Source organism: Elephas maximus, chromosome 10 (genome assembly GCF_024166365.1).
Source record: "Elephas maximus indicus isolate mEleMax1 chromosome 10, mEleMax1 primary haplotype, whole genome shotgun sequence".
Lineage (NCBI taxonomy): Eukaryota > Metazoa > Chordata > Mammalia > Proboscidea > Elephantidae > Elephas > Elephas maximus.
In genome coordinates, this window is record NC_064828.1 from 24,420,314 (window position 1) to 24,427,198 (window position 6,885).

At 39.5% G+C, this 6,885-nt stretch overlaps 1 pseudogene; it reads left to right on the forward strand.

Moving 5' to 3' along the window:
- Nucleotides 1–5,217: 5,217 nt before the first annotated feature.
- On the forward strand, nt 5,218–6,118 carry LOC126084223 (olfactory receptor 4F15-like; annotated as a pseudogene).
- The last annotated feature ends 767 nt before the right edge of the window (nt 6,119–6,885 follow it).

A 6,885-nucleotide genomic window follows, 5' to 3' on the forward strand; every position in this document is an offset into this window, starting at 1 on the left:
GTATAAGTCAATGAGGTCAAGTTGGTTGATTGTTGTAATTAGATCTTCCGTGTCTCTGTTGAGCTTCTTACTGGATGTCCTGTCCTTCTCCGAAAGTGGTGTGTTGAAGTCTCCTACTATAATTGTGGAGGTATCTATCTCGCTTTTCAATTCTGTTAAAATTTGATTTATGTATCTTGCAGCCCTGTCATTGGGTGCATAAATATTTAATATGGTTATGTCTTCCTAATCAATTGTCCCTTTTATCATTATATAGTGTCCTTCTTTATCCTTTGTGGTGGATTTAAGTCTAAAGTCTATTTTGTCAGAAATTAATATTGCTACTCCTCTTCTTTTTTGCTTATTGTTTGCTTGATATACTTTTTTCCATCCTTTGAGTTTTAGTTTGTTTGTGTCTCTAAGTCTAAGGTGTGTCTCTTCTGGGCAGCATATAGATGGATCGTGTTTCTTTATCCAGTCTGTGACTCTCTGTCTCTTTATTGGTGCATTTAGTCCATTTACATTCAGGGTAATTATAGATAAATAAGTTTTTAGTGCTGTCATTTTGATGCCTTTTTATGTGTGTTGTTGACAATTTCATTTTTCCACATACTTTTTTGTGCTGAGGCGTTTTTCTTAGTAAATTGTGAGATCCTCATTTTCATAGTGCTTGACTTTATGTTAGTTGAGTCGTTAACGTTTTTCTTGGTTTTTATCTTGAGTTATAGAGTTGTTATACCTTTTTGTGGTTACCTTATTATTTACCCCTATTTTTCTAAGTAAAAACCTAACTTGTATTGTTCTATATCGCCTTGTATCACTCTCTATATGGCAGTTCAATGCCTCCTGTATTTAGTCCCTCTTTTTGATTATTGTGATCTTTTACCTATTGACTTCCATGATTCCCTGTTATGTGTATTTTTTTTTTTAATTAATCTTAATTTGTTTTTGTGATTTCCCTATTTGAGTTGATATCAGGACGTTCTGTTTTGTGACCTTGTGTTGTGCTGATATCTGATATTATTGGTTCTCTGACCAAACAATATCCTTTAGTATTTCTTGTAGCTTTGGTTTGGTTTTTGCAAATTCTCTAAACTTGTGTTTGTCTGTAAATATCTTAATTTCGCCTTCATATTTCAGAGAGAGTTTTGCTGGATATATGATCCTTGGCTGGCAGTTTTTCTCCTTCAGTGTTCTGTATATGTCGTCCCATTCCCTTCTTGCCTGCATGGTTTCTGCTGAGTAGTCAGAACATATTCTTACTGATTCTCCCTTGAAGGAAACCTTTCTTTTCTCCCTGGCTGCTTTTAAAATTTTCTGTTTATCTTTGGTTTTGGTGAGTTTGATGATAATATGTCTTGGTGTTTTTCTTTTTGGATCAATCTTAAATGGGGTTCGATGAGCATCTTGGATAGATATCCTTTCATCTTTCATGATGTCAGGGAAGTTTTCTGTCAGGAGTTCTTCAACTATTTTCTCTGTGTTTTCTGTCCCCCCTCCCTGTTCTGGGACTCCAATCACCTGTAGGTTATCCTTCTTGATAGAGTCCCACATAATTCTTAGGGTTTCTTCATTTTTTTTAATTCTTTTATCTGATTTTTTTTCAGCTATGTTGGTGTTGATTCCCTGGTCCTCCAGATGTCCCAGTCTGCATTCTAATTGCTCGAGTCTGCTCCTCTGACTTCCTAGTGCGTTGTCTAATTCTGTTATTTTATTGTTAATCTTTTGGATTTCTACATGTTGTCTCTCTATGGATTCTTGCAACTTATTAATGTTTCCGCTATGTTCTTGAATAATCTTTTTGAGTTCTTCAACAGTTTTATCAGTGTGTTCCTTGGCTTTTTCTGCAGTTATCCTAATTTCATTTGTGATATCATTAAGCATTCTGTAAATTAGTTTTTTATATTCTGTATTTGATAATTCCAGGATTGTATCTTCATTTGGGAAAGATTTTGATTCTTTTGTTTGGGGGGTTGGAGAAGCTGTCATGGTCTGCTTCTTTAAGTGGTTTGATATAGATTGTTGTCTCCGAGCCATCACTGGGAAACTAGTTTTTCCAGAAAATCCGCTAAAAAAAAAAAATGCAGTCAGATCCCTATCAGAGTTCTCCCTCTGGCTCAGGCTATTCAGATGTTAATGAAGCCACCTGGGGAGGGTGGGGGAGGGAACAGAGAGATAGGAGAGTAGCACCTCAGAATATAGCCAGAGTTGCTTGTCTTGCTTGGAATGACTATTATATCTGAGTCTCCCGTGGGGCGCGTCGCCTATGTGTGCTGGCTGTGTGGAGATTGCCCCCGGGGGGTCTGGCCTGCTGGAGTCACGGTCAGATCCTCCGCTTCCAGCCCCACGCCCAGCGTCAAGGCTCCCCTACTGGGACGGTGCACTCTCGACTTCAAAATCAGTCGCTGCCTCCCAGGGACTTCTCGTCCCTCCAGCCGCGTGGCCGTGCTGCCTCCGAGAACCAGTTGGGCCTCCTCCCAGGGTTAGTTCAGATGGGTGGAGCAGGTCCCCGTGCTTGTGCCGTGACCGAGTGTCCCGGCTGGGACGCTGTTCTCCCCGCTCCAATACCAGTTTCTGCCTCCCGGGGACTTCTACCGGCTGCGTCCCACGCCACCCGCGCGACCCGGCTGGTCCCCTTCCCGGGGTTAGTTCAGGGGGGTGGAGCAACTCTCTGTGTTTATGCCGTACCTGCGTCCAGTCCAAATCCCTGCGGGACGGTTCCCCGGCTCGGACGCTGCTCTTTCTGCTCCAAGACCAGTCACTGCCTCCTGGGGACTTCTCCTACCGGTTGCGTCCCACGCCGCCCTTGGAACCGGCTGGTCCCCCTCCCGGGGTTAGTTCAGGGGGGTGGAGCCGCTCTCTGTGCTTGTGCCGTACCTGACTGGTACGCTGGCTCCAGGCTCTGGAAACAATCGCTGCTTCCCTGTATTAGTTCGTTCTCCGTCTCTAAATCTGTGTTTGTTGTTCAGGGTTCGTAGATTGTTATGTATGTGATCGATTCACTTGTTTTTCCGTGTCTTTGTTGTAAGAGGGATCCGAGGTAGCGTCTGCCTAGTCCGCCATCTTGGCTCCGCCCCTCACGTTATTGTTTTTTGACAGCAGTTCCCACAATTTCTGATTTTTTAAGCAAAATAGTTAATTGAGGTTATGATTACTTCTATATCATTAATTTTTTAAGTACAGACATTTAATGGTTTATTATATCACACAAAAGTTGGCAGTAGTTAAAATAAAACATGTCCCATTTAATCTGAGAATCAGATGTATGTTCTGATTTGCTCAGGCAGCAGGTAATAATTGGTCCCTTATTGTTACATGGAGCCCTAGTCGTGTGGGTGATTAAGAGCTCAGCCGCTAGCCAAAAGATTGGCAGTTCAAATCCACCAACCACTCCTTGGAAACATTATGGGGCAGTTCTACTCTGTCCTATAGGGTCGCTATGAGTTGGAATTGACTTGATGGCAGTAGGTTTGGTTTTTTGTTACATTTTCTTTGCTTACATCATTTCATCTGTTGGCCCGACTCTGCTGTTTTCTCTTAAATTCTAGATTGAACCGTATCTACCTTTAGATTTTGGAGGTTGTTTATGGAGTGTCTTGACTCTTTATGCATTTTTAATTCTTGCATTCAAGGAATTATTTAGATATTGCTTCAAATGCGTCCCTTCCCCCTTGACTTTGTCGGTAAACTTTGAGTGTAGGAATGCTTTACCTGTTGGCCATAGATGGAAATGGGAGGAAAGTGTGGTTTCCTTTTTGGTGAGGTTTCCAATCATTACTAGGTGAAATTTCACTATATATCATCTCAATACATCCATAATCTAAATGATTCCTACAACCTCTGTTTCTCCCACCCTGATCTAAGTCACCATTGTATTTTTTTGGATTATTGCAGTAGCTTCTAACCAATCTCCCCGATTTTATCCTTGAGATTCTGAAGTATATTCATACGGCCGCAGCCCAAGTGATCCTTTAGCAAGGTAAGGCAGGTTTGTCACTCTTCTGTTCAAAACTCAGTTGCTTCTTGTCTTGTTTAGTAATAACCAAAGCCTTTATAACAGCCTACAAAGCTCTGCATAATCTGTGTTCCTACTGTCTCTCCAACCTCATCTTCCATACTCAGGTTCAGCTTCTCTTCATAGTTCTTTGAACATGCCCAGTAAGCTCACACCTCAGGCTTTTGCTCTTGTCACTCTCTGCCTGGAATACTCTTCCCCCAAGTACCTTAATGGCTTGCTCATTCACCTTCTTTAGATTACTGCTGTCAATTTATCATCAAGAACTTCCCTGTCAATCCTACTTAAAGCATTCTCCATACTTCCCTATTTCCTTTCCTTGCTTAATTTTTCTTCATGGTCAAATCATGTGACATACAATATATCTTCTTTCTTTCTTTATTTTCTAATTGTATGTCTCTCTGCCAAAATGTAAATTCATGAAGACAGGGATTTTTGTCTATTTTATTCCTGGCCATGTTTCCAGTGCTTAGACTAGTTTCTGGCACATAGCTGGTGCTCAAAAAATATTTGTTGAATGGAATAAATTATAAGTAGGAACTACTTCACCACAGTCATTCATTCATTCAGCAATCATTATATGATTATCTAATATTTTCAAGACACTCTGTGGGCAAACTATAGGGATAAAAATTTAAGGGCATAATGATTTATTGTCATATAGGGGAAAGACATGTGACCAGCTCTAAGTAAAGTAAGTAAATGTGGATGTATACGTGAGTTGTGAGGAAGGCTTGATAGATGAGAAACCATTTGAACTGGATATTAAAAATAAATAATATTTTGAGAAGCATAGAAATAGAGAAAGATAATTTCTGGCTGAAGTTACATAAGCAGATAAATCATTTTGTTGTAAAAATAGTCTTCTTTGTCTGTTATATGTGATTGGTTCTTACTCCTTCAGGGAAAGGATGGTTAAAAAGGATCACATTAATACACCAATTTAATATCAAATGAGATTTGTCTGTGGTTTTCTGTCAAGTTCACCATGGGTACCAGTCCATTAGACCTCGTGTTAGCAAGGCTACATGGCAACTCATTTACTGTCTTGTACAGTATTAATGGCCAAAAGGATGTTATTTTATTTTTGTGAAATGCTCAGGGATATTTGACTTTCATAATTTAGATACTTTTTATAGAGGGTATTAATATAATACTATTAATTTGAATTTTCTTATCTTCTTCCTTTAAGTAAGATGAGAGTGAACTTTTCAAAAAAGCTGATGAAGGCAACTGACCACTCAGTAGTGTCTAAGTTTGTGCTCCTGGGACTCTCCAATTCCTGGGAGATCCAACTGCTTCTTTTTGCTTTTCTTCTCTTTGCTATGTGCCCAGTATGATGGGAAACCACCTCATAGTGGTCACTGTGACCTCTGACTCTTATTTATCATCCCCCCTTGTATTTTCTGCTGGCCAACCTTTCTGTCATTGACCTGATATTTTGCTCAATTGCAGCACCCAAGATGATTTGTGATCATTTTTGAAAGAGGAAAGTCACTTCCTTTGGGGGCTCTACCACAGGTCTTCTTTTACCATGCTGTTGAGGGCTCAGAGATAGTACTGCTCGTACCCATAGACTTTGACAGATACTGGGTATTTGTAAGGCTCTCCATTACCTATCATGAGCCCAGGGATGTGTCTATTTTTTTTTTTTTTAGTCACTTTCTGGGTCTTTGGCTTTATCCATTCGTGGTCCAACTAGTTTTTGTAGTGGGTTTGCCTTTTTGTGGCTTTAATGTATTAGACAGTTTTTTATGTGACCCTTCCTGGCACCTCAGACTTCCCTGCACACACACCCAAGAGCTAGAGTTTATGGTCACTGTCAATAGTAGACTCATTCTGTGGGCTCCTTTGTCTTATTGGTTATTTCCTACGTCTTTATTCTGTTCACCGTTTGGGAACTTTCTTCAGGTGGTTCATACAAGGCCCTTTCCCCTCTATCATCTCGTATCATTGTTGCAGTCTTATTCTTTAGGCCACTGGTGTTTTTCTACATCTGGCCTTCTCTGACATCACACCTGGATAAGTATCTTGCTATTTTTGATGCAGTTCTCACTCCTTTTCTGAATCCAGCCATCCACACTGAGGAACAAGGAAATGAAAGTGGCAATGAAGAGATTATGAGGTTGTCTTGTGCATTACAGAAAGTTATCACAGATAGATTGACTACGAAGACGTGGAACTATAGATTTTCCCTTATGCTAGTGACAAAAAAGATATTTAAATTTCAGGAAACACTCAAGACTTAGGTCATATAACATGCTAGAGATCTATCATCTATTAAATTATGATATCTATTTTACCATTCAATTAGAAATGATGCTATTCTTTGACACTCAGTATATCAAAGAATTACAAATCAAAAAAATAAATAAATTTTTTTTTTTTTTTTAGTAACACTTTAATTAGTCCTTTCCAAGGAAAGTGACATGTAATTGAGAAAATAATAATATTTTATCTTTTTTTGTATTGGTTGGATCATTCTGTCTGTAGACAAACTATGTATTCACATTATTCTTAATGTGTTTATTACCTATCTTGATTTTACTTTTTTTGTTTCTTATCTTTTTGCCTTCCATTGCCCCAGAATCTACATATTTTGCCTCTTCATCTGAGTCCTCTGTCTGGGAGTCTGGGAAATGTATATTCAATTTAATAATTTAAAGCTGGGATGGATTAGCAATACTGTTCTTCTTAATCCCCTCAAGGTATTCATGCTAAAATTCAGGAATCAAGGGATGACTGCAATTTGCTCAAGGGCACAGAGCTAGGTGTCATCAGAGAGAGCCAGACCCTAGAAACCAGGTCTCTGGTTGCCAGGCCTGTGCTCTTTCCTTTCAAATCAGTTTTTTGTTCTGAATTTCTGCTCATTTTCTACTATTCCAGCTGGT